The 25,121-nt window shown below is 49.9% G+C and overlaps 2 long non-coding RNA genes across 4 annotated transcripts in view; both read right to left on the bottom strand.

Moving 5' to 3' along the window:
* Positions 1–13,800, bottom strand: part of LOC136102759 (uncharacterized) — a 44,948-nt gene extending 31,148 nt beyond the window's left edge. For 2 of the 3 annotated variants that reach the window (XR_011739520.1, XR_010651473.2), the window contains exons 1-3: positions 8,797–13,800; positions 8,250–8,329; positions 7,163–7,938 (exon numbers count right to left, since the gene is read on the bottom strand). This is a non-coding gene — a long non-coding RNA (uncharacterized lncRNA). Of the gene's footprint in view, positions 1–7,162; positions 7,939–8,249; positions 8,330–8,485; positions 8,776–8,796 lie in introns of those variants that run through there. The other variant, XR_011739521.1, reaches the window with a different exon arrangement.
* A 105-nt stretch (positions 13,801–13,905) lies between these two features.
* On the bottom strand, positions 13,906–22,277 carry LOC136102511 (uncharacterized). Its single transcript, XR_011739509.1, has 6 exons — positions 22,151–22,277; positions 21,106–21,201; positions 18,910–19,182; positions 15,657–16,433; positions 15,386–15,474; positions 13,906–14,472 (listed from the first exon to the last, which is right to left on the bottom strand). It is a non-coding gene; the product is annotated as an uncharacterized lncRNA (long non-coding RNA).
* Positions 22,278–25,121: the final 2,844 nt, after the last annotated feature.

Here is a 25,121-nt window from a genome sequence, read left to right as displayed (position 1 = left end):
TGTCTTGTCTGCAGCAGTAACTCGGCTCGCCCGCAGCTGTGGCAGCTCTGCTGCTGCTACAGGGTCAGTTCCAGCCCTTACCCTCGGCTGAGCAGCAGCCGGGCAGGCGCTGCTGCTCTGGGCGCTGCGCATCCTTCAGGAACGGTTCTCAAACGATCCTGTGCAACGATGTCCAGAGCCAGGACCCCGCGGCGGGGGGACAGGAGCACACGGCCGGGCCCGTCCCGGCTCGGGGCTGTTTCCGCAGTCGCTGTGAGCTGATCCGTGAGCTGGAACCAACCTCCCCATGCCCCGGCCCGGCCCTTTGTCCCCGGCTTTCCCAGGGCAGCGCAGCGGGCTGGGTCACACCAACTGTTCTCTGCTGGCACCACCCAGCCGGGTCACCTGTGTCTGCGGTTGTGGGGACACCGCACGGGCTCCCTGGAAACGGACATCACAGCACTGAGAGGGGGCGTTCAGGAGCCTCTGCGCTTTTGGGTTGGTTTGTTTGGGTTTTTTTTCCTTTTGTTGTTTTGATCGTTAGCTTCTTGTTGCTGGTTGGTTTGTTTTTAAGCTGTTACTCTATATAGCTCATCCATGGTGCTTATAGAGCATGGGTAAATCTACCCTGCTTCCTCACAGGAGACAACCATCTCGCTTTACAACAGGTGATTGAATCTGCTATAGAAAAGTTCAACCACCTCCTGTACAGCAAAGGATAAAAGAAAGTATGGATTTTTGTTGCATCTAATCCACAATGCAAGTACCAATTAACAATACATTAGCAGTGGGTTCCTTCAAATATTCACAGTGAAGGTAGTTCCTGGCACGATTGTATTAGCGTTCTTACTATTTTACGGGAGAAACACAGGGCACAGCTGATTTTGCCCACGTGCAGCGCAGTGATCACACGGGTGCGGTGAACCGGGTGGGAGGCCCTAGAAAAGGAAAATCAGCCTCCGTGTGCAGGGCCAAAACAGAAATCCTTTTCAAACTGTGCCATTTTAAAAAGCTACCAGGGGTATAAAGCAGAAAAAAGAGCAGTGAATGTGTATAATGACACAATTAGATGGTTCTCCAGTTCCATGATGTGCTCTTTTACTAACAGTGTCTGCTGGAGTGGATACCCTGGACACCAACAAGCGGGTCCTGGTGCTGTGCCCATGGCGATTCATCCACTGTGGCCGTGGGTGTCAGGCCCTGATACAATAGACACAAAACCTTGGGAGGGAGGTGATCACAGTAGAACGCTTAGAGATAATGGGCTAGCAGACTTGATTTAATCTTTATTTAAAAATACACATGGCTGCTGTCTTTTCTACAGTTTAGGTAGGACGGGCTCCAATATCTCTATGAATTACAATACATGACAAAAATTAAAGGGGGAAAGCTCTATTTTTACAATGGTAAATACAGTCTAAATCAATTTGGGAAACAGGTAAAGGGGTGTAGCAAATGAGGCACAGACGATCCTGTTTTACCTCAGAAGGCTTTGGCGTATTTACAGCTTTAGGCACAGCGTGTCCAATCCCGTATAAAATGCACTGTCCATACCAATTCAGCCTGTCCCCCGATATAAGGACATCAGGATGCCACCCTGCATTCACCAAGGGACAATCCTGATCTAATGTTCTCTGTGTATTCTACACCAATATCTGTTCGTCAACAAACCTTTTACTGGTTTCAATTTCTTTCCCTGATTGTCCTTTTTCAAATACAATGCGTATGTAACATTTTGTATTGTGTAATATGCATTATATAATAGACAATATATTATTTAAAACATATATCTTACTATATATTACATGTAGTGCATTGCTATACTACACATCTCAAGGTATACCCACCCAGACCTGTGCAGCATATTAATATTCTTTACAGTGGCCGCCATTAATTACAATATTCAATCAGATTCCCCCTGGTAGCTTTCCCCAGGGAGTCAAACGATCCTTTTCCAATGTCACAAAATACAGCCGGGGGGGACTTCTTTCGAATCCCTCCTGTCCCTTGTCCACTACCTATTTCACAATCACAATAACAAACAATTGGTTAACCGTAAGTATTGGACTATAAAATCACCCAAGACACAAGTAACAACAAATCACTAAAGACACAAACAATTATACAATTGCTAAGGCACAAACAGCAAAATCACTAAAGGTACCTTTATCAAATTACTGTTCCCTTGTTTTTCTCTTTTATTTATTGTTTTCTCATTTTCCTCTTTAGTTTTTTATTTCTTTTTAATTTACCCAATTTACCAAAACGCGCAGACCCAACGCGCTGGTGTCGCCCACGTCTCGCGCAGGCAGCCTGCAAACAAACCAGACTATGAAAGTGCCTTATCTCATTGATGGGGTTTTACCCACGTCCCGAGCTGGCCCGAGGATCCGTGATCCCTTCCGGGAATTCCCCGGTGCCGGCACAAGGTCCCAGAGATCCTGGGGTCCACGGGAGGTCAGGCAGATTATCCCATCCTCGTCGCCAGAAAACGATACCGAAAAGTCGGCAAACAGACTCTTTAACACTGTTTTGAAAGTGTTAAAAAGCAGGCACTTTTATTACGGCGCGCTGGGCACTCGGGGGATCGCTCCTCTAATCCAGCGTGCGTTCCGCTTTCCTCTGGTTTTACATATCCTGGAACTCCTGAAACAGCAAAACACGCCAACCACTGTTTACAGACGTCCCGTGCTCTTTCACCAGTGCGTGCAGCCGCAACGAGAAATCTGGAATGAGCGTCTACAGAAACACATACGTATTTACCCAATTCAGAACAACGCGTTACATCAGCTGGCCGTACTTGTCAGTAATCCCTCCTGGATTAACACCCTCTTTGGATGGCACGGGTGCCGACTGTTGGCAATCAGGGCAGGACATAAGAACGCTCCTGGCCTGATCCGTTGTAATTTGAAATTGTCGTTTTAACGACTTTGCATTCTGGTGAAAGAGTTTATGTGATAATTTAGCTTGCTCCAAGGCTTTAGGCACAGTAAGCGGCACAGCTCGTGCATCGGCCCTCCTATTGCCTTCCGCAAGAGGTCCTGGAAGGGCAGCGCGAGAGCGGATGTGCGCTGCATAAAAACCATGACGTCTATGATTTATTAGGAACCATGGCATTCTCAATCCAGCCATCAAAAGAGGATCATCCTCTTCCTTAAGAAAAGAAGCTTCCAGGCGGTTAAGTATGCCAGCTGCATAATGAGTCAGTTACAACATTCAAAGGCTCATTACAGAACACTCAAAAGCGATCCTAACAGCTGTCAGCTCAAGAACTTGTTTGACCCTTGGTCTCCTTTTTCTACCTTGTGTTTGGAACACTGGGTATCTGAGTTTAGCCACATAATTACAACTTTACGTGAGCGACCAAAGGCATCAGTAAATACAGTCTTGTCACTTACTGGTCGTTGCTGACAGCAGCATTTGCCCTACAACGGTAAATTACCAATTTCAGCCCACAGTTTATGTTGGGGGTAATAAACTGATATGTTCCCTGCATATGTTGCCAATGCAATCTGGAAATTCACATCTTCAGTTAATTACCATTGCAAATTCTCCTTTGTTGTAGGAATAAATATACATTCAAAGTCTGTCCCATACATAGCATACAAACATTCTCTGCCTTTAATTATTGGGTTTGCATACATTTCTTTTATTATCCAAACTGTTTTCATTGGTGTGTGAGCTAGAAAAACCCATTCCAACTCTTAAAGAATCACTTAATGACTTGTCCCATTGAAACGGTACTGCAAACGGTTGGACGGTATTGGCTATGAGTGCCAGCCAAACTGGCAGCTGCAAATTGCGTCCCCATCCCTATTTTTGTTCAACAGCTTCGAATACTTTCTATATGGCCTGCTGAGCTTTGTCATCCAATACCTGAGTAGACAATAAATTCAGGTCTCCTTTCAAAAGTGTAAAAAGTAGACACAGTTCCTCTGTGGCAATGCCCAAAATAGGTCGGAGCCAATTTATGGCTCCTAGCAATTTTGTAAGTCATTTAAGGTCATGATATTATGGAATTTAAGAGTTACTGGCTAAGGAATGATTTCTTGTTCTGTTATTTGCCACCCCAAATATTTCCATGAAGCAGTTTTCTGAATTTTTTCTTGTGCAATTTGTAATCTAGCCTTTTGTATAGCGTTACATAGGACTTGCATTACTTGTTGTAGTTCCTGCTCTTATAACATGACAAGCAAGATATCATCCATATAACGACAGATACAAGCTGAGGGGTACAGCTTCCTCACAGGTTGTACAGCTGCTGCAACTACTGTCTTGCAAATGGTTGGACTATTTCTCATCCCTTGTGGTGATACCACCCAATGCTATCTCTTCATAGGCTCCTCTTGATTAAGTGAAGGAACACAAAATGCAAATCTGGGGGCATCCTCAGGATGTAGCAAGGTGGCACAGGTGTCCATGCCATAATTTTGATTTCACCTTGATAATCAGAGTCAATTACTCCAGGTAAAACAAACAAACCCAATTTGGTAGTAGATGACCAACCTATTAACAAAGCATGCACACTAGGCACTAAAGGCCCCCACACTCCTCTGGGAATAAGCAATACCACAGCAGTAATTAATTATCATCACTGACGGGCTGGCAGCCAAGTCCAGCCCTGCACTTCCAGCTGTTCCAGGGAAGAGATCTCGGGTCATGAGTTTAGACTTGAATTTATTTGATGGGGGTGGGGGAAGTCCTGTCCCCCACCTCCTGGGAAGGGTTAATTGGCTCCCCCTTTACATTAACCCTTGAATGATGTTCACTCACACAGTGCTTGCCCTTTCCCCATTTTGGACGATCTCTAGGAGGTACAGCCTTTGAAGCCTGGCGTGCATACTTTGTGTAATCTTTCTTTACACGACCCAGTGTCCCACAACAAAAACAATTCGATTTCAGTTCTGTTCCCAATACTTGTAACTGTGCTGCTAAAGCAGCAGCTAGAGAGCTGGTATAATGTTCAGTTGCATTATGTTTTGACACACTCTCATATCTGCTATAGTACACCTTTCCCTATTCCCCAAATCCTGCAACACACGCTGACAATCAGCATTAGCATTCTCAAAAGCCAATTATTTTAGTAACAACTCATGCGCTGTGTCATTATCAATTTGTCTCTCCAAAGCAGTTTGCAAGCGGTCTAAAAACAGCGCATAAGGTTCCTGTGATCTTTGCAAGATTTTTGAAAAGCACGTATTGGCATCTCTCCCAACCTCCAGTAACTTCCGAACCACTTTCATTGCTAGTTTTGCTATTACACCACATATATATCTCTCTGGGTTACGCAACTTGATTATCTGGCAAAGCACGGGCACATTCCCCAGCTAAAGGACTGCAATCAATCCATCTCATCCAATATGCATTATCAACGGTCTCTATAGTACAGTTCTCCCAAAAATCAGATAACTACTAGTCAATATACCGTATGGTTAAGATCATTTTCAACAAAGAACGCCAGTCATGTGGAGTAAGTTCGTAAGAGGAGCTTAATGCTTCAAAAATGTATAACAAATGATAAAGTAACCCCATTTTCTTTAGCTAATGTTGGTAATTCCTTTACAACATCATATGGTAGCTGCTGAAAGCCTGGAGATTGCTGTTCACAACAGATCACTGGCCATGCCGTAACCACTTTCGAGTCTCCTGTTTTCAAAGCCTCTTCTCTACATTTATCCCACATGGTTTAATTAGTGTGCACTTTCAGTTGCAAAGTAACATCCGGGGGGAATAAATCAGGCTCTTACTCTGGGTCCGTCGGGCCAGGATCAAGGGGCTTGTCAGGCGACTCCCACAAACCATCATTTGCCAAAAGTGTTCACTGTAGTGTACATGCAGGGGCTTTGTTATCAGCCAATCCTTTATCCACTACTACACCTGTGGTCAGTGCATTTTTGCCTGATCTACCTACAGGATCCCCCTCCTTCCCTGGCAAGGGAGGAGCAGAAGGTTCACAATTAGTTGCAACCCACGCAACTACTTCCTTCTGAGTCGCTATTAAAGTAGACATAATTTTTGCCCAAGTAGATAAATATTCACAAGCAGCTTTATCTCCAGTTGCTGCCTGTTCATATAATTCTCGTTCAACTTTCTGCCATGCCTCCAACTAAAATGTACCAGTTGTAGGAAAGTCCAGCACATGATCAGCAAGCCTTTCTTATAAAGTCATTAATCGGACTACTGGTACATTGTGATTTTGCTTTCTTAATAAAAGTTGAAGGACATCTAGGGTTTGTTTGGTTCAAGGGATAACTTCCCTCCTATGGTTCCAAATTGCTCATCTTTTCTTGCTGATGGGCGCACGCTGTGGTTTCTGTTTCCTGGCTCTGTTTCCCTGTCCTTGTTCAATTGGGCTTTGCCACCAGAACGGCTGCTGCCTTTACAGCCGCACTCAAAGTCCCTGTTCGGGTGCCATTTGTAGTGAATGTGGCACCGACTCTCTTTTAAGGTGAGACAAGAGACATTTGTTACAAACTCAGGTTTGCATTTATACTCGCTATGATGCTTGCTCAAGCATTTGCTGATTTGGTAAGTTCGTCATAACATAAGTGATATATTGTTACTGCCATAAAAGCATCGTTGTCTATACCACAAGCTACCCCCGTCATCCCCCTTGATGTATCATTCCTGTACCAATCCCTCTGTCCTCGATGAATCACGTAGCATACAGTACTTGCTTCTTCTGTTATTCCACTAATGATTGCTCTCACGCTGTCAACTCTCACAGTTTCTCATAGGCCCAATGTCAGAATACTGCCACAATCACCTTTCTCCTTCCTTGAGCTCTCCTGACCTGCGGTTCCACCACCGTTGTCTTCTTTCTTGATCCCTCTTGACTCACAGGTGCCCTCCAATCCTCTTTCTCGATCACTCTTCCTCACAGGTTCGCCTCCTTCCTTGCTTTTCCTTTGCACACGGCTCCACCTGAAGAGAAACACACAGAGGACTGAGCTACATCAGCCCCAGGGCACTACAGTCAGACGGGGGCTGAATCTAGGGGCTGACACCTCCCCACACCCCACAGCGTGCCCGCCTTGCCTTGGCCCCGGCCCCTCACACAGCCCTTCCCCTCAGCTCTGCCCCTCCGCTGCAGCACAGCTTCCGCACATGCCCTGCTCAGGCTGGACCCCAATTTCATGGGTTAGAGATATCATAGCTCAGTACAAATCCCCACGGTCCTCACCTGCTGTTTGGTGCTTGCGGAGGGTCACGCTCGCTGTGCCCCAGGACACTGGCCCTGCCCGGCCCTGCGGGACTGTCTGGAGCTGCCGGCTGGTTCTCCAGCTTTAGGGTCACCCGCAGAAGCCCGCTCTCCTCAGCTCTGCACACCCATCCAGTTGCGCCGCCCAGGCAAAGTCAGCTTCACCCTCTGCCCTACACCTCACCTGCAAACAACCAACTCTTCAACTGACAACTGTCCAAAACCCACCGACAAACTCTCCAAATCTCAGCCTTTCGCTTTCAACTGCTGCCTCTACTGCATCTCACAGACAAGCCTTCAAAATCCCCTCATCCTGCAATAACACTCCAGCACTGATCACCTGTGGGAACAACTACCACAATACCATGCAAACACCAACCAGTTTTGGCACGGAAATATCACTTTCTCCTCAAGATTCCACCCTACACCAACTGCTGACAAACACACGCTGTCCTCACCAAAGCCAAACGCTGCAACAACCAGCGACAACTCAAATTTGCGTGTGTGGCGCAAAATCGCAGGTGTGAGCTAACACAGAGCTGGGCTTGAAAGCTGCAGAGTGTGCACCCTGTGGTATAACGTGGCGAGCTACTGCCATTCTGCCTTCTCCCTCGGAGAAGCGTGTGAGCAGAGGCTGCTTCAAGGCACGATGGGAACGGTTTGGTTCTCCGGGTCTCTCAGGGCGAGAGCGATAAATGTGATCTGTGTCGTGGCGCAGGAACTTCCCGTACACTTGCTCCTCCACTCGGTCTCAGGTGCTGCAAGAGAGGGAGCGAGAGATTCAGGGCAAGATTGACAACCTCGGCGTCCCCGTCCCAGCCACGGGTCACCCAAACCTGCAGACATCCCGGGAGGCCCCCTAAGATTTACACTCCCCTATGCCCCACCCTTGAAGCCTGGACATCGCCAGAACCATAGAGCAAGTATTTCTTGAGGAGGCACCCAAAGGGTCCGTGTTCTCTTTCAGGCAGATGCTAGCGCAAGATTGCAAATCATCTCACAGCTACCAGGAAGGTAAAAAATAACGTCTTGAAATGGGAAAGGAACAGGTATTGTTCCTCTTCATCACCTCCCTCATTGCCACGTTATCAAGGTCTCCCGCAATGTTCCACAGGAAACTTGAAGCTTGGAATTCCCGGTCTTCTGAACCTGGGCAAGAAAGGAAGAAAAGCATGAGACTGATCATAAAGAGGGTGGCTGCTCGTAACATGGAAAGAGCAATAACAAGGTAAAAAGATATCACTTTTCCTTAGAGAGCTCTCAAAGCTGCCTGTTAAGGACAAGAAAAACAAACTTGTGACTGACCATTAGTTAAAATCCAAGGCCCAGGAAGCGATCTAATGTACATTGAAACGCGGGCCACGAGACAGTGGAAGTGCCACGAGCTGAGACTGAAGGGACAGAGGATGAATTTCCAAAGAAGTTTAGGTTTCGATGTCAAAACGGAAAATTCTACGTCATTAAAATATAATGCAAAAGTCAGTGTAAAATCAAGTAAGGCAACGACTCCAAATGAACTCCCAGGCGCTTCAGTCACTCAGGAGATCAAAAATGCGGATCATTTCTCACCTGCCCACCTCCCAAACCCCAGCCTATGTCCCCTGCTTCCAGCTTACCTGAGCCCAGATTAAAGGAGGATTTCAGAGGCCATGCCAAGTTCTGCTGCTCCTCGTTCGGGTTGCCAGTCTTCCTCCTCGCTCTGGAATTGCAGGTCAACCGCCTTCCTGTTCTTCTTTGATTGACGCTGAGCTGCCGCGTTACCCGCTGCCGTCTGAGCGGATCTCGGGGAGCCTCTGGAACCGCCAGAGCGCTCCCCCCACCAACATTCTCTTGCCTTGTTTTCGGGGTTCCTCTTCACCAGCTGAGGCGCCCTCCCACCCCCCGCCGCCCTCTTACCTTTTTCTAGAGGTCTCTTGAGCCACCAGCAAGCTCCCCCGCACCTTCCCTCAGCGATCTTGGCCCGCCAGAGGCCTACCCCTCGTCAGCCTCCTCCCCTTTTCCTGAGTGCTGCTTGAACCACTGGTGGGCTCCCCTCCACCATCCTCTCGTCCTTTGTAGGGGAGTCTCGTGACTCACCAGAGCGCTCTCCGCCGTTGCCTTGCTGGGGTTATTGACACCGCTTGACTTGCCAGAGCGCTCCCCCTCGCAGTTCTCTTGTTGGATTTCTTGGGACCTTTTGAACCATTGAACAACGGGAATGCTCCCCCCCACTGTGACCTTGCCTTTCTTCAGTGCGATCTTGACGTGCTGGAGCACTTCCCCGCGACGTCCTCTTGCCTTTTACTGGGGAGTCTCTTGAATATCCACAGCACTCCCCCCTGCCATCCTTTACCAGATTTTTTGACACTTCTTGACACGTCGGAGTGCTCTCACTCACCCTTGTCTTGCCTATTTTCAGGGCGCTCCTGTCCCGCTGGATGCTCCTCCCTGCTGTCCTATTGCCAGATTGAGAATTCTCGACCTGTCCCAGCGCTACCCCACCGTCCTTCTGCCTTCTACCTGGGAAGTCACTTGAAGAACTGGAGCACTCCCCCCTGCTGTCCTCTTGCCTTTCTTCACTGAGATTTTGGCCTGCCAGAGCACTCCTCCCTGTTGTCCTCTTACTGGATTTCTTGGGACCTCTTGACCCACTGGGTCTCTCCTCCTGCTGTCCTTTTGCCTTTCTTTAGTACAATCTCGGCCTGCTGGAGCGCTCCCCCTCGCCGTCCTCCTGCTGGATTTCTTGGAACCTCTTGACCCCTTAGGGCGTTCCCCCTGCCACCCTCTTGTGGTTTTTGGGGGAGTCTTGTGATCAACCAGGCCGTTTCCCCCCACCATCCTCTTCCCCTTTTCCTGGGTGCTTCTTGATCCACCAGAGTGCTCCCCTGCACCATTCTCTTGCCTGTTTTGGTGGAGTCTTGTGACTCACCGGAGCGTTCTCCACCATTGTCTTGCTGGATTTGTTGACATCGCTTGACCTGCCGGAGCGCTCCCCCTCACAGTTCTCTTCCTGGATATCTTGGGACATTTTGAACCACTGGGGGGCTCCCACCCGCCATCCTCTTACCGCATTTATTGAGTCGTCCTGATCTGCCAGAGCGTTCCCCCTCGCCGTCCTTTTGCTGGATTTCTTGGGATGCCTTAAACAACTGTGGGGCTCCCACCCACCATCCTCTAACCACATTTATCGAGATTTCCTGATCTGCTGGAGCGCTCCCCCTTGCCGTCCTCTTGCTGGATTTCTTGGGATCTCTTGGACCACTGGGGGGCTCCCACCCGCCATCCTCTTACCGCATTTATTGAGACTTCCTGATCTGCTGGATTGCTCTCCCCCTGGCCTTCCTCTTGCACTTTTTTGGGGGAGTCTTTTTCACACGTCCGAGTGCTCTCCCTCACCCTTGTCTTGCCTCTAGTCAGGGCGCTCTTCTCCCGCTGGAACACTCCTCCCCGCCATCCTATTGCCAGACTGAGAATTCTTGACCTGCCGCAGTCCTGCCCCGCCATGCTCCTGCCTTCTGCCTGGGAAGTCACTTGAAGAACTGGAGCGCTCTCCCCCGCTGTCCTCTTGCCTTTCCTCAGTGGGATTTTGGCCTGCTAAAGAGCTCCTCCCTGTCGTCCTCTTGCTGGATTTCTTGGGACTTCTTGACCCATTAGGGCGTTCCCCCTGCCACCCTCTTGTGGTTTTTGGGGGAGTCTTGTGACCAACCAGGCCGCTCCCCTCCCACCATCGTCTTCCCCTTTTCCTGGGTGCTTCTTGATCCACCAGAGTGCTCCCCTGCACCATTCTTTTGCCTTTTTTGGGGGAGTCTTGTGACTCGCCGGAGAGTTCTCCACCATTGTCTTGCTGGATTTCTTGACACCGCTTGACCTGCCGGAGCGCTCCCCCTCGCAGTTCTCTTGCTGGATTTCTTGGGACGTCTTAAACAACTGAGGGGCTCACACCCACCATCCTCTAACTGCATTTATCGAGATTTCCTGATCTGCCAGAGCGCTCGCCCCTGCTGTCCTCTTGCTGGGTTTCTTGGGACCTCTTGACCCACACGAGCTCTCCTCCCCACCGTCTTCTTGCCGGACTTATCGAGACTTCTTGACCCGCCAGAGTGTTCCCCCTCATCATCCTCCTGCCTTTTTCTGGGGATTCTCTTCAACAACTGAAGAGCTCCCCCGCACTGTCCTCTTCCCTTTTTTCTGGGTGATTCGTGAATCACCGGTGAGCTTCTCCTTACCACCCTCTTGGGCTTTTTTCAGAGCAACCTTGACCCATCAGAGCACCCCCTCACCGTCCTCTTGCCAGATGTACTGAGGGTTCTTCATCTGCCACAGCGCTCCCCCACGCCGTCCTCTTGCTGGATTTCCTGGAACCTTGTGAACCACTGGGGGGCTCCCACCCACCATCCTTTTACCGCATTTATTGAGACGTCCTGATCTGCCAGAGCGCTCCCCCTCGCCGTCCTCTTGCTGGATTTCTTGGGTCCTCTTGACCCATTAGGGCGTTCCCCCTGCCACCCTCTTGTGGTTTCTGGGGGAGTCTTGTGATCAACCAGAGTGCTCCCCCTCACCATCTTCTTCCCCTTTTCCTGGGTGCTTCTTGATCCACCAGAGTGCTCCCCTGCACCATTCTCTTGCCTTTTTTTGGGGGAATCTTGTGACTCACCGGAGCGTTCTCCACCATTGTCTTGCTGGATTTCTTGACAACGCTTGACCTGTTGGAGCGCTCTCCCTCGCAGTTCTCTTGCTGGATATCTTGGGACCTCTTGAACCACTGGGGAGCTCCCACCTGCCATCCTCTTACCGCATTTATTGAGACTTCCTGATCTGCTGGACTGCTCTACCCCCCGGCCTTCCTCTTGCACTTTTTGGGGGAGTCTTCTTGACACGTCCGAGTGCTCTCCCTCACCCTTGTCTTGCCTCTATTCAGGGCGCTCTTCTCCCGCTGGAACGCTCCTCCCCGCCATCCTATTGCCAGACTGAGAATTCTTGACCTGCCGCAGTCCTGCCCCGCCATGCTCCTGCCTTCTGCCTGGGAAGTCACTTGAAGAACTGGAGCGCTCTCCCCCGCTGTCCTCTTGCCTTTCCTCAGTGGGATTTTGGCCTGCTAAAGAGCTCCTCCCTGTCGTCCTCTTGCTGGATTTCTCGGTACCTCTTGACCCACTGGGGCGCTCCTCCTGCCGTCCTTTTGCCTTTCTTTAGTACAATCTCGGCCTGCTGGAGTGCTCCCCCCCACCATGCTCTCGCTGGATTTCTCGGGACCCCTTGTCCCATATAGGACATTCCCCCCCACCACCATCCTGTTGTGTTTTTCAGGAGAGTCTTGTGATCGACCAGAGCGCTCCCCCCTTGACATCCTCTTCCCCTTTTTCTGGGTGACTTTTGAACCACTGGTGAACTCTCCCCCATCATCCTCTTGCCACATATATTGAGACTTGTTGATCCGCCAGAGCGCTTCCCCCACTGTCCTCTTGCCAGATTTACTGATACCTCTTGTCCTGTCAGAGCGCTCCCTCTCGCAGTCCTCTTTGTTCAGTTTGTAGGGTAGGAGGGGGGATCTCTGATTACAGAAAGGTCCCTTTGTTCTAGGAGACATTCCCTTGCTCCATGCTTCAGGTTGCCCATCTTCCCTCTCATTTTCAATATGCACGTCCATCACCTTCCTCCTCTTCTTTCTTGATCCCTCGACTCCCGGATGAACTCAAATCCTCTTTCTTGATCACTCTTTCTCGTAAGTTCACAACCTTACTTTCCTTTCTTGCTTTCGCCTTTGTGAGCTGCTCCACCCAAACCGAAATGCCCTGAAGACAGAAATACACCCACCCCAAGCCCGTACAGTCACATAGGGGGTGAGTCCGGTCGCTGACGCATCCCCACATCCCACAGCAAGCCCACCTTGCCTTGGCCCCGGCCCCCCGCACAGGCCTTCCCACCAACCCAGCTCCTCCGTAGCAGCACAGTTTCCCAGCATGCACCCCACAAAGACTTTCTTTGCCAGTCACCCCTGGCACTTACAGCAACACACCACATCAGCATCAAGAGCCCTGGGAGTGGAGAGCTGGCCAGGCCCTCACCCCGGCAGGATCCTCTTCCCCCTCCTTTAGCTGATGGCAGACAGACAAGACACCTCCCAAGAGGTGTCCAGCCCTCTCTCTCAACCACTCATGAGTACAAAAGCCCAGCCTCTACTCACCCACCCCGCCTCCCAAAACCCCACCAGCAGCCCCTGGTCCCAGCTGAACAGCAGCCAGTGCTGAAGATCTGGCTCGTGTTGTCGGACACAACCTTCCCATGGATGTCTGGGCCCCTGAGCAGTTTCCAGGGGTGGGAGGGCGCAGTCCTGATTACAGGGAGGTCCCTGTCCCAAGGGGGACATTTTCTTCCTCCTCACTCCTGACTCGCAGCTCCATCACCTTCCTCCTCTTCTTTCTTGATCCCTCCTGACTCGCAGGTCTACCACCGTCATCTTCTTTCTTGATCCCTGTTGACTTGCAGATGCACTCCAATCCTCTTTCTTGATCGCTCTTCCTCGTGGGTCACCACCTTCCTCTTCTTCCTTGCTTTCACCTTTGCGAGCTGCTCCACCCGAACAGAGATGCACAGGAAACAAAAATATACCCACCCCAGGCCCGTACAGTCACACGAGGGGGCGAGTCCGGTCGCTGACGCATCCCCACACCCCACCACAAGGCCACCTTGCCTTGGCCCCGGCCCCCCACACAGGCCTTCCCACCAACCCAGCCCCTCCGTAGCAGCACAGTTTCCCAGCATGCACCCCACAAAGACTTTCTTTGCCAGTCACCCCTGGCACTTACAGCAACACACCACATCAGCATCAAGAGCCCTGGGAGTGGAGAGCTGGCCAGGCCCTCACCCCGGCAGGATCCTCTTCCCCCTCCTTTACCTGCTGGCAGACAGACACCTCCCAAGGGATGACCACCCTGCTCCCTTAACTGCTCCCAAGTCCAAGAGCCCAGCCCCTGCTCACCACCCCCACCTCCCAAAACACAGCCAACAGCCCCTGCTCCCATTTTACCACTTTACCCCCGAGCACGGTTTCTAGGGGTGGGAGGGGGACGCACTAATCACAGATCGTTCCCTGTGCTTAAGGATACATTCTCCTTCTCGCTGGCTCAGGCTGCCCATCTTCCTCCTCACTCTTGACTCGTAGCTCCATCACCTTTCTCCTCTTTTGTCCCCTCCTGACTCACAGGTCCACCACTGTCATCTTCTTTCTTGACTCTGCTTGACTCACAGGTGCGCTCCAATCCTCTTTCGTGATCGCTCTTCTGTGTCAGTACGCGGAAGACCGGGCACATGAGAAACTGCAAGAGTCAACAGCATGAGAACAAGCATTAGTGGAAAAATACAAGAACAAAGGACTGTATGCTATGTGATACATCAAGGACAGAGGAGTTGATACAGGATTGATGCATCAAGGACAGAGGGACAGCTTGTGATAGACAAAAAAGGTGTTTATGGCAGTGACTTTGGTGGGAACACAAAACACATCACTTATGTAATGACTAACTTAGCTAATCAACAAATGCTTGAGCAAGCATCATAGCGAGTATAAACACAAGCCTGAATTTGTAATAAACATCTCTCATTGCACCTTAAAAGAGAGTCCGTACCGCATTCGCTACAAATGGCGCCCTGGAACAGGGACTTTCAGCGTGCTGGTAAAGGCAGCAGCCGCTCTGGTAGCGAAGCCCAATCGAACCAGGAAACAGGACCGGGAACCAGGACAGTGCGCGCCCACCACCAACGAAAGGTGAGCGATTGGGAATCATGGGAGGGAAGTTATCCCTTAAGCAAAGACAAACCCTGGATGTCCTTCAACATGCGCTACAAACGCAAAATCAGGATGTATCAGGGGTCTGATTGGTGAGTTTATTAGAATGGATTGCTAATCATGTGCTAGACTTTCCTACAACTGGTACATTTCAGTTGGAGACATGGCACAAAGATGAATGAGAATTATATGAACAGGTAGCGACTGGAGATAAAGCTGCTTGCAAATATTCATCTACTTGGGGAAAAATTATGACTACTAAGATACAGGACTGATACATCAGGGACAGAAGGAACAGCTTACTATAGAAAAAAATGCGTATATGGCAGTTACATCGCTCATGTAATGTCTAACTTAGCTAAAGAGCAAATGCTTGAGCAAGCATCATAGCGAGTATAAATGCAAACCTGAGTTTGTAATAAATGTCTCTCATGGCACCTTACCGTGAGTCCACGCCAGATTCGCTACACTCTTCCTCATAGGTTCACCACCTTCCTCTCCTTCCTTGCTTTTCCTTTGCACGCTGCTCCACCTGAAGAGAAACGCACAGAGGACTGAGCTACACCAGCCCAAGGGCACTACAATCAGACAGGGGCTGAGTCCGGGGGCTGACACCTCCCCACACCCCACAGCGAGCCCACCTTGCCTTGGCCCCGGCCCCTCGCACATGCCTTAGAGATATCATAGCTCAGTACAAATCCCCACAGTCCTCACCTGCTGTTTGGTGCTTGCGGAGGGTCACGCTCGCTGTGCCCCAGGACACTGGCCCTGCCCGGCCCTGCGGGACTGTCTGGAGCTGCCGCTGGCTGCTTCTCCAGCTTTAGGGTCACCCGCAGAAGCCCGCTCTCCTCAGCTCTGCACACCCATCCAGTTGCGCCGCCCAGGCAAAGTCAGCTTCACCCTCTGCCCTACACCTCACCTGCAAACAACCAACTCTTCAACTGACAACTGTCCAAAACCCACCGACAAACTCTCCAAATCTCAGCCTTTCGCTTTCAACTGCTGCCTCTACTGCATCTCACAGACAAGCCTTCAAAATCCCCTCATCCTGCAATAACACTCCAGCACTGATCACCTGCGGGAACAACTACCACAATACCATGCAAACACCAACCAGTTCTGGCACGGAAATATCACTTTCTCCTCAGGATTCCACCCTACACCAACTGCTGACAAACACACGCTGTCCTCACCAAAGCCAAACGCTGCAACAACCAGCGACAACTCAAATTTGCGTGGGCGGTGCAAAATTGCAGGGGTGAGCTAACGCAGAGCTGGGCTTGAAAGCTGCAGAGTGTACACCCTGTTGTTTAACGTGGCGAGCTACTGCCATTCTGCCTTCTCCCTGGCAGAAGCGCATGAGCAGAGGTTGCTTCAAGGCACGATGAGAACGGTTCGGTTCTCCGGGTCTCGGAGGGCAAGAGTAATAAATGTGGTCTGTGTCGTGGCGCAAGAACTTCCCATCCACTTGCTTCTCCATTCAGTCTGGTGCTGCAAGAGAGGGAGAGAAAGAAAAAGTTAGGACTGAGTTAACAACCTCATCATCCCTGTCCCCTAACCTGCAGGAATCCTAGGAGGCCTGATATAAGTTTTGCTCATCTCCCTGTCTTTGCTGGAATACTTTACTGTAGAAATTTCTGTCATCAACATTCTCTTAACCGATCTGATGTGTTCATAGTTCCTTGCCCAGCATCCTTTCCTCAAAGTACCTCAGCATTTCCCTTTGAAACCACACCTTAGTGCCATCCCGTCCCAGAGCTACCTCAGCATTTCCCACTGCAGCCTCTGCGATGCCATCTCCTCCCTGAGGTACCTCAGCCTTTACCACCAAAACCTCTCTCCCTTCCGTCCTCTCCTTTAAGTCCCTCACCCTTTCCCACCAAAGCCTCCCCCGATGTCATCACCTCCCTGAGGTACCTCAGCCTTTCCCGTCAAAGCCTCCCCCGATATCATCCCCTCCCCGAGGTACCTCAGCCTTTCCTGTCAAAGCCTTCCCCGATATCATCCCCTCCCTGAGGTACCTCAGCCATTCCCGTCAAAGCCTCCCCCGATATCATCCCCTTCCCGAGGTACCTCAGCCTTTCCTGTCAAAGCCTCCCCCGATATCATCCCCTCCCCGAAGTACCTCAGCCTTTCCCGTCAAAGCCTCCCCCGATATCATCCCCTCCCCGAGGTACCTCAGCCTTTCCCGTCAAAGCCTCCCCCGATATCATCCCCTCCCCGAGGTACCTCAGCCTTTCCTGTCAAAGCCTCCCCCGATATCATCCCCTCCCCGAGGTACCTCAGCTTTTCCCGCCCAAGCTCCTCCCGCGCCGTCCCGCCCTCAGGTTCCTCCGCCGCTCCCACCGTTTCCGGCCCCTCCCCGCGGCAGCGCCGCCCCCGCCCCTCGCGCCCCCGGCCCCGCCTGCGCCGCTCCCGACCCGCCGCTGCCCCCTCCCGCTCGCTTTCCTCCCTCTGTCCTGTGTCACTACGGGGGCTCCCCCTCCGCCCCACGGCCCCGCGCGAGCCCCGCGCAGCGCTCAGCGCGGGGCTCCCTTCCCTCACAGCCGCCCGCGTGTTTCCCCCTCGCCCCGGCCTGGGGCCGCGCTGTTGCGGCTGGCTGCCCCTCGCCTTCCTCCTTCCGAAACCAGCCCGTCTGTCACCCTCCAGCCTCGCCCCTCACCCGGTCCCGGCCCGGCCCCGTCCAGTCTCCCCGCTGTCCGCCCGCCCCTCGCTCACCGCCGGCCCCGCCGTTCCTCGCGCGCTGCTCCAGCCGCCGCACCGCCGGCACGCGCTCCGCGGCCCGCGCACTACGCAGCGTGTCCCCGCCCATCCCGCGCAGGAGCCAATCCCGTCCGCGTCCGCCACCGGGCTGCGCGCCCACCCCCCCCGCCTCCGCGCCCGGCACTGCCCCCCCCCGCCCCTCGCCTCCCGTCCCGGAGCCACCGGCGGCCGCAGAGCGGCGCTGTCCGCCCGCAGGGCGGGGCCGGGAGCTTTCAGGCTGCGTCTGCCCGGGACCGAGGGCTCTGCCGCCTGCCCGGGACAGCCCGGGACCGAGGGCTCCGCCGCTGCAGCCCGTTTCGTGCCGTTTGCGCCCCCCAGGTTACACGGCTGCAGCCTTCCTGCTGGTTTAGCTCACACACCTTTCTTCTTTCTAACTGCACAGCAGTTCACACTCACAAAAGTTCCGTGCTGGTTGGCATAAGTGTAATGTTTGTAAATTCTTATGCAGATACTAAGATATACCACAGACCACAGCTCTCTAAGCTTTCAAGTTAAAGTTCCATGTTTAAATAAAACAGACAATACCAGTAGAGCTGTGTACCTCTGTCGTCTTTGTTCAGAAAGAAGTGACAACACCAGAAAACACATTGACAGCCAGTGCTTTGAACAGTGAAGGTGGGATCTACAAAAGTCTGATTAAACTAAACAGCCTCAGGTCTTTATCAAGCTGCAGATCTGCCAGGAATGCTGAAATGCAAGAGTTTACTCCTGCAATATTCCACGATGGAACAGCCACTTCATATCAAATATAATCTCAAAGTTCCAAACCAGTACATTAAAAAGCTACCAGTAAGTATTAGAAGACCACTGCAAGATCTTATTGCTTTTTGAGTTAAATAATAATTTTTCAATAAACCAAAACCCAAACAGGTTCTCAAATCTGTTGCTTATCCTCCTGTTCATTCATTAGCACTGCAGCAATCAGTTTTTATACAATGTGTCAACAGAGGCATTTAAAAAACCCCAAACAAAACTTATTCAAGTCCACGGACACCCCCGCCCTCCTTGCCCCCCCTCACGCTGAGCCCCACGATCACCACGTGGTGCGGGAGAGGAGCACAACTCGACAGACAGAACCAGAAATCCGACTGCGGTAAGAAGGAAACATCGAGGTAGTTACAGCTTCCTTAAACATTCAAAATCTGATGTCTTCCAAAACAAAGCACATCATCCTCATCATTTAAAAAGCAAAGTTGCTTTATACCTGTCTGATCCTCACACCAGCTGAGTGGTTCTCAAGTCTGCTGAGCTCCACTGTGCAGCAGTTGATTTTAAATTCAACAATGCTTCAGATACTACAGTAATAATCCACACATGTTTTACTAATGAGAAGAAAACAAATGTGTTTTAATGTTGTTCTTGCCAGTTCAGCATTTCTGCAGCAATTCCACTTGTCTCTTGCAGTATCAAAGTTCTGTTGGCATCAGCCTTCAGAATCATCCTCAGAAACTGTATCAGCAGCAGCCTTGACAAATCTCTGAAATTAGAGCACTTTAAGATCAGTGGAGGAAATAAAAATTTTATAATGTTAAATAGCACATTGTAATACTTGTCCAAACCTTGTGTAATTAACTTTGAAATGCATCTCATATCTGAAAAATATAGCATTTTCAAATCAAAACTCAATATTACAAAATGCAGAGTCCTCCTGGTGTTCTTCCTCAACATGAAAGGAAGAAATCTTAATTATGCTAGATATTCAACTTTTACGTAGTGTTTACAGCGGCTAATTCCAACAGTAGCCAGAGGAGAGTATATGCAATCCATGACAGCAACACCCAACACATGGGAAAGAAATGGCTCACAAAGCTAACAATTTGGATGCTAAAATATCTAGAAAGGTTCAGCAGTCTAAATAACAGAAAGACTCTTAAATTCTTATTTATATGTTGCTTAATGCAGTAAAGTCAGGCCTACTTGGAAGCAGCTCCTCTCTTTACCCTCATTCTTTCAACATATGCAAAAGAAACATAAAGCCCACATATGCATAGGATTTTATTGTTGCAAGGTCAATTAAAATACAAATACACACTTGTCAACTAAATAAAGTCAATACAGACATCTACAATAGGTTTGCAAAGCGTTAGTTTGTCTGTAACAGGAGTTTAATCTGTCCTCTTAAGCAAACTCTGCAGTCAAGAAAGTATTTCCACTTGAGTAACACGTTCCATCTCTGAACACAGAAAGCAGCAAGGTCTGTCTCCTCACTTCTTCAGTTCTTCAAAGAGAAATGTAAATAAAGCAGCATCTTTAATAAATCTAAACCTCAGTATTTCTCACCTGCAAGTTACATAAAGCCTGAATCAAATATAGATTAAATTACTGAAATAATCATCTGCTGCTTGAACTTAACCTTACATACACACACAACATTCGTTATCATACCCCAAATACGTCATGTGCACTGAAAATTCATATACAAACTTCGAATGCTGACATTCACATGCACATTAGAGGAAAAAGAAGGTAGATCAACTACCTTTCTACTGCCTATTCATCATGCTTGGAAATAAGACTTAGATTCAGGATACATGTACCAGAAGTCAGCACTTATTTTTGAATTCGAGCACACTGAAGAAACCATCAGGTGACGAGCAGGCTGGGCCTTTGCCACAACGGGCAACTGTTAAACTGCATTCCTGAAGTGGACCAGTCTGATCAAGTGATAAACCAAAAAGTGTGTGCGGATACAAGGGAAAAAAAAAAAAAACACAACACACAACAAAAGGGGCAGAAAAGGGGAAAAAAGACACAAAGGGGAGAAGAGGAAGTGGCAAGAGAAGCAGGATAATTAAAGTGCAGTTAAACTCAACTTTAAATGTTTCTTCTCTACTAGGACTCATGTAAAAGGCTACAAACTGAAGGTCACCACCACTTGTGAAACTTCACACCACTAGAATGAAAATAACCAAATCGTTACTAGTCAGGAATCTCGTTATCACTTGCAGAAAACACTCTGTGGTCCAAACAACTCTAATAATGTTGGGCAATTAATCATGGAGAATTAAAAAGAACTCCCTCTTACAATAATGCTACTGATAATGGAAAAAGCACTGCTGAGCAAAATAATATTTTCAGTAATTAAGTTCAGTATTACGAATCTTGGCATGGAGGATTGTACTCATTTGAGTTGATCCAATGGGAGGGGAGGGGATGGGGGGAAGCATCTACTTTCAATATCTTCCATATGTGCCTGAAGAGTTCTTGCAAAGCTAAACTAGAAACAAGGCAGAAAGAAAGTAGTTTGAAAGTTGCAGTGATCTGCAGAAATTTGCAACAAGTTAGCAGTTTCCTTAGTCCCATCCTACATCCTGAAGCTTAATCCCAGATGCTGATTATTCTTACCCATTTGCCCATTTTACAAAAATCAGTGCAAAATTTAATATACATTCCCACTTACTAGAGTCCAAACTGCTACTGCAGAGTTACTTCAGCTTCCACTCTATGTCATATGTTTCTGGCAGTAGTTAGTAGCATCATCTCCATGTTCTACAGCCTGTAAAACACATCAGTTTTGAAAGCAGAATACATAATCAAGTGCGGGTTTCATGAAAACTGTTCCTAGAAATTGTAATGCAGAAAACCATAATCTGTACAGACTGAACTGGTTGAACCCTTTGAATTGACTTCACTATTAATATGTCAAAACAGAGTCCTCTTAATTAGTATAATGAAAAATGCATTGATACAGTTAAGATTTTAGCTATAAATAAAAAGTTAAAAAGCAGGACTACTATTAGGCAATGATGGCAGGTTAATGTTACACGTAAGTGGTATCAAAATCTCTTAGAATACAAGTTCCTCAAGCAACTTCAAAAGTCTCAGCCAAGTGTTTGTCAGTGACAATCTACACCCCTGCTTCAGTGCTAGTGCACTGTTGAGACACAGCATATAAAATGGTACAAGATAACTCTACAGTTTCCATAGTTCACCTATATACTCGGTATCAAACACACACTAGTGCTCTCACTGTTTCAAAATGCACCATCACACAACTGTGTAGTGCTGCCTTTGACAAAACAACAAACAGTAAAAATATCTCATTTTTGCAACACACTCAAGCTAATAACCTGTACTGGAGGCTGGCTACTTTTAGACTATAGGCCGGCTTGCTGCCTTCACGACGGGGCTTGGGAGCGGCCTGTTCCTGACACGGGACGGGTTCGCAGGAGCTGCCGGAGCTGGGGGCGGCTGCACGGGGCGAGCGCGGCCGCGGGAGAAAGCTCGGGGGGAGCTCTGGCGAGCTGGGGACGCACTCCACGTCTGCCCCCGGCCGGCTGTCGTCTCCTGCTCCTCTGCCAGCCCCAGGGACCTCCGCGGGGGCTGCCCTGAGCCGCCTGCCTCCAGACCCCCGGGAGCCGGCCGCAGCGAGCGCTCACGCAGCCTCCCGTCCTTAGCCCCTTGGTCCGCCCACCCCCCCAATTCCTTTAATCCCCGGCACCCACCGAGACCCAAGCACGCTCACAGAGATCCAGCTGCAGGCACAGGACGGAGGCGGTGCACTCTGCTTTCTGCTCCACCGCGCCGTCCCATTGGTTGCTCCTTTTCCCACTCCGCCCCCCGGACCCTCCTGCGAGCGGACCTGAGTGAGGACTGCGGCTCGCGAGAGGGGGCGTGGCCGCTAAGCCTGCCCTGCTTGGCGGTGGGCGGAGCCGGAGGGCGGGTTTGCAATTCTGCGGGGAAATCGTCGGAGGGCGTTTATAACTACGGGGCTCAAAAGGCTCTTTTTTAAATCGTCAGCTTGTTATATCGAAGAGACACCAATCTGGGCATATTTTGTCTCAAAATACAGCTCCAGCTCAAAGCCGGGGCGGGGGGTTGTCGGGGCTTTTAATCCTCTGGTTTTGTGGAGGTTTTGTCCGGTGTGGAGCATTTTCCCCAGCGTGCTGGGCAATGGGGATTTTCCACCTCAAAACAGTGCCCGCAAGTTAGAAACCCCCAAATTGGGGAGGAATTGATTAATAAAAGGGCTCTGTTCCACTGCCTTGAGGCAAAAGTGCTGAAAAAAAAAATTCCCCCTTTTTTCTCTGGACTTTTCATCTTTTAAACGAAAATCAAAATATTTTGTGTTTTTAGCATCAGCAGTGGAGTTGCAGAGGAAACCACTCTGAAACAATCCCTAAAACCACACGGATTTAACTGAAATCCTTCGAGGCAGGGGAGGGCAGCAATCTGTGTTACCAGCCTGCCCAGTTCCCTCCCGGACCAGCCTTTTTCCCTCTTTTTATCCCAATTTGTTGGGATAAAATTTGATCATTTCATTTCTTCCATTTCATAACTTCCCTCTCTCTGAAAAGATGTTTGTCAGCCACACCTCCCAGCTTGGTGTCATCAGCAAACTTGCTGATAGTACACTCAGTTCCCTCATCTAAATTGTTAATGCATATATTGAATAATATTGGCCCCAGTACTGACCCCTGAGGCACTGCACTAGATACTGGCCTCCAACTGGACTCCACACCATTGACCACCACTCTCTGGCTTCTCTCCTTAGGCCAGTTTGCAACCCACCTCACTACTCTATTGTCCAGACCACACCTCCTCAACTTAACAACTAGGATGCTATGGGAGACTGTGTCAAACGCTTTGCTGAAGTCAAGGCAGACCACGTCCACCACTCTGCCACCATCCATCCACCTTGTTACATTCTCATAAAAGGCTACGAGGTTGGTCAAGCATGACTTACCCTTAGTAAAGCCATGCTGACTGCCCTTAATAACCCTCTTATCCCTGATGTGCCTTGAGATGACACCAAGGATAAGCTGTTCCATTACTTTCCCAGGGACAGAGGTGAGGCTGACCGGTCTATAATTACCCGGGTCCTCCTTCTTGCCCTTTTTGAAGACTGCAGTGACATTTGCTTTCCTCCAATCCTCGGGCACCTCTCCCGTTTCCCAAGACTTGGCAAAGATGATGGAGAGCGGTCCAGCAATGACTTCAGCCAGCTCCCTGAGCACCCGCAGGTGCATCTCATCCGGACTCATGGATTTATGGATGTCCAGACTACTTAATTGCTCCCTAACCCAGTCCTCATCGACTAAAGCAAACTCCTCCGTTGACCTGGCTTCATTCGGGTTCTCCGTGGTACAGGGTTCCCCAGGACAGCCTCCAGCGGAGTAGACAGAGACAAAGAAAGCATTCAGTAATTCTGCCTTCTCTGTATCTTCTGTCACTAGGGCACCCACCCCATTCATCAGTGGGCATACATTGCCTCTGGTGTCAGTTTTATCTGCTATGTGTTTGAAAAAGCTCTTTTTGCTGCCCTTGATCCCTTTCACCAGGTTCAATTCTAAGGAGGCCTTGGCTATCCTAGCTGCCTTCCTACATTCTCTAACAGCAGCCGTATATTGCTCCCAAGTGGCCAGACCCTGCTTCCATGACCTGTAAACTCTCCTCTTCTGCTTGAGCATACCCAACAGATCCCTATTTAACCACGCAGGTCTCCTGGCTCCCTTCCTTGACTTCCTGCATGTGGGGACGCTCTGATCCTGAGCATGGAAAAAGCAATCTCTGAATGCCACCCAGCTATCTTGGGCTCCTTTACCTTCAAGCAGCCTTGTCCATGGGATTTCCCCCAGCAATTGCTTGAAAAGGCCAAAGTTAGCCCTGCTAAAGTCCAGGGTTGCAATTCTACTTATTGCCCTGGTCCTACCACAAAAGATGCTGAACTCCACCATCTCGTGGTCACTGCAACCCAGGCAGCCCTCGACCTTTACTGCTTCGACCAGACCCTCCTTGTCAGTGAGGATGAGATCCAGCAGTGCTCCTCTCCTGGTCGACTCCTCCACTGTTTGAATGAGGAAGTTATCACCAATGCACTGGAGGAACCTCCTGGACTGTGGCTGGCTGGCTGAATGGTCCTTCCAGCAAACATCAGGGAAGTTAAAATCCCCCACAACAACCAGGGCCTGTGACTGTGAGGCCACTCTCAGCTGCCCACAGAAGGCCTCATCAACTTCCTCAGTCTGATCTGGTGGCCTGTAATAGACACCTACAACAGTACCACCCCTGCCAGCCTGCCCCTTGATCCTGACCCATACACTCTCAACTTGCTCCTCATCTGCTCCTGGGCAGAATTCAGTACATTGTAGCTGCTCTCCCACATAGAGAGCAACTCCACCACCACGCCTGGCTGGCCTGTCTTTCCTGAAAAGGACATAGCCATCCATGACCACATTCCAGTCATGTGAGCTGTCCCACCATGTTTCTGTAATTGCCACTAGATCGTAACCTTCTGATCGAACACAGGATTCTAACTCCTCCTGCTTATTCCCCGTGCTGCGTGCAGTGGTGTACAGGCATTTCAGGAAGCATGCTGAGCACACCGATTTCTCCCTAGGGGTACAGGAGGCCACCTGGTCCTCATTGGTTCTAGAATGCTGCCCCATTGGGACAAGTCCAGCTTCAACCCCATCC

The sequence above is a fragment of the Patagioenas fasciata genome, chromosome 5 (assembly GCF_037038585.1).
Source record: "Patagioenas fasciata isolate bPatFas1 chromosome 5, bPatFas1.hap1, whole genome shotgun sequence".
Taxonomy (NCBI): Eukaryota; Metazoa; Chordata; class Aves; order Columbiformes; family Columbidae; genus Patagioenas; species Patagioenas fasciata.
The sequence above is the reverse complement of the archived record's forward strand: the minus strand, read 5'-3'. Positions and strand labels throughout refer to the sequence as shown.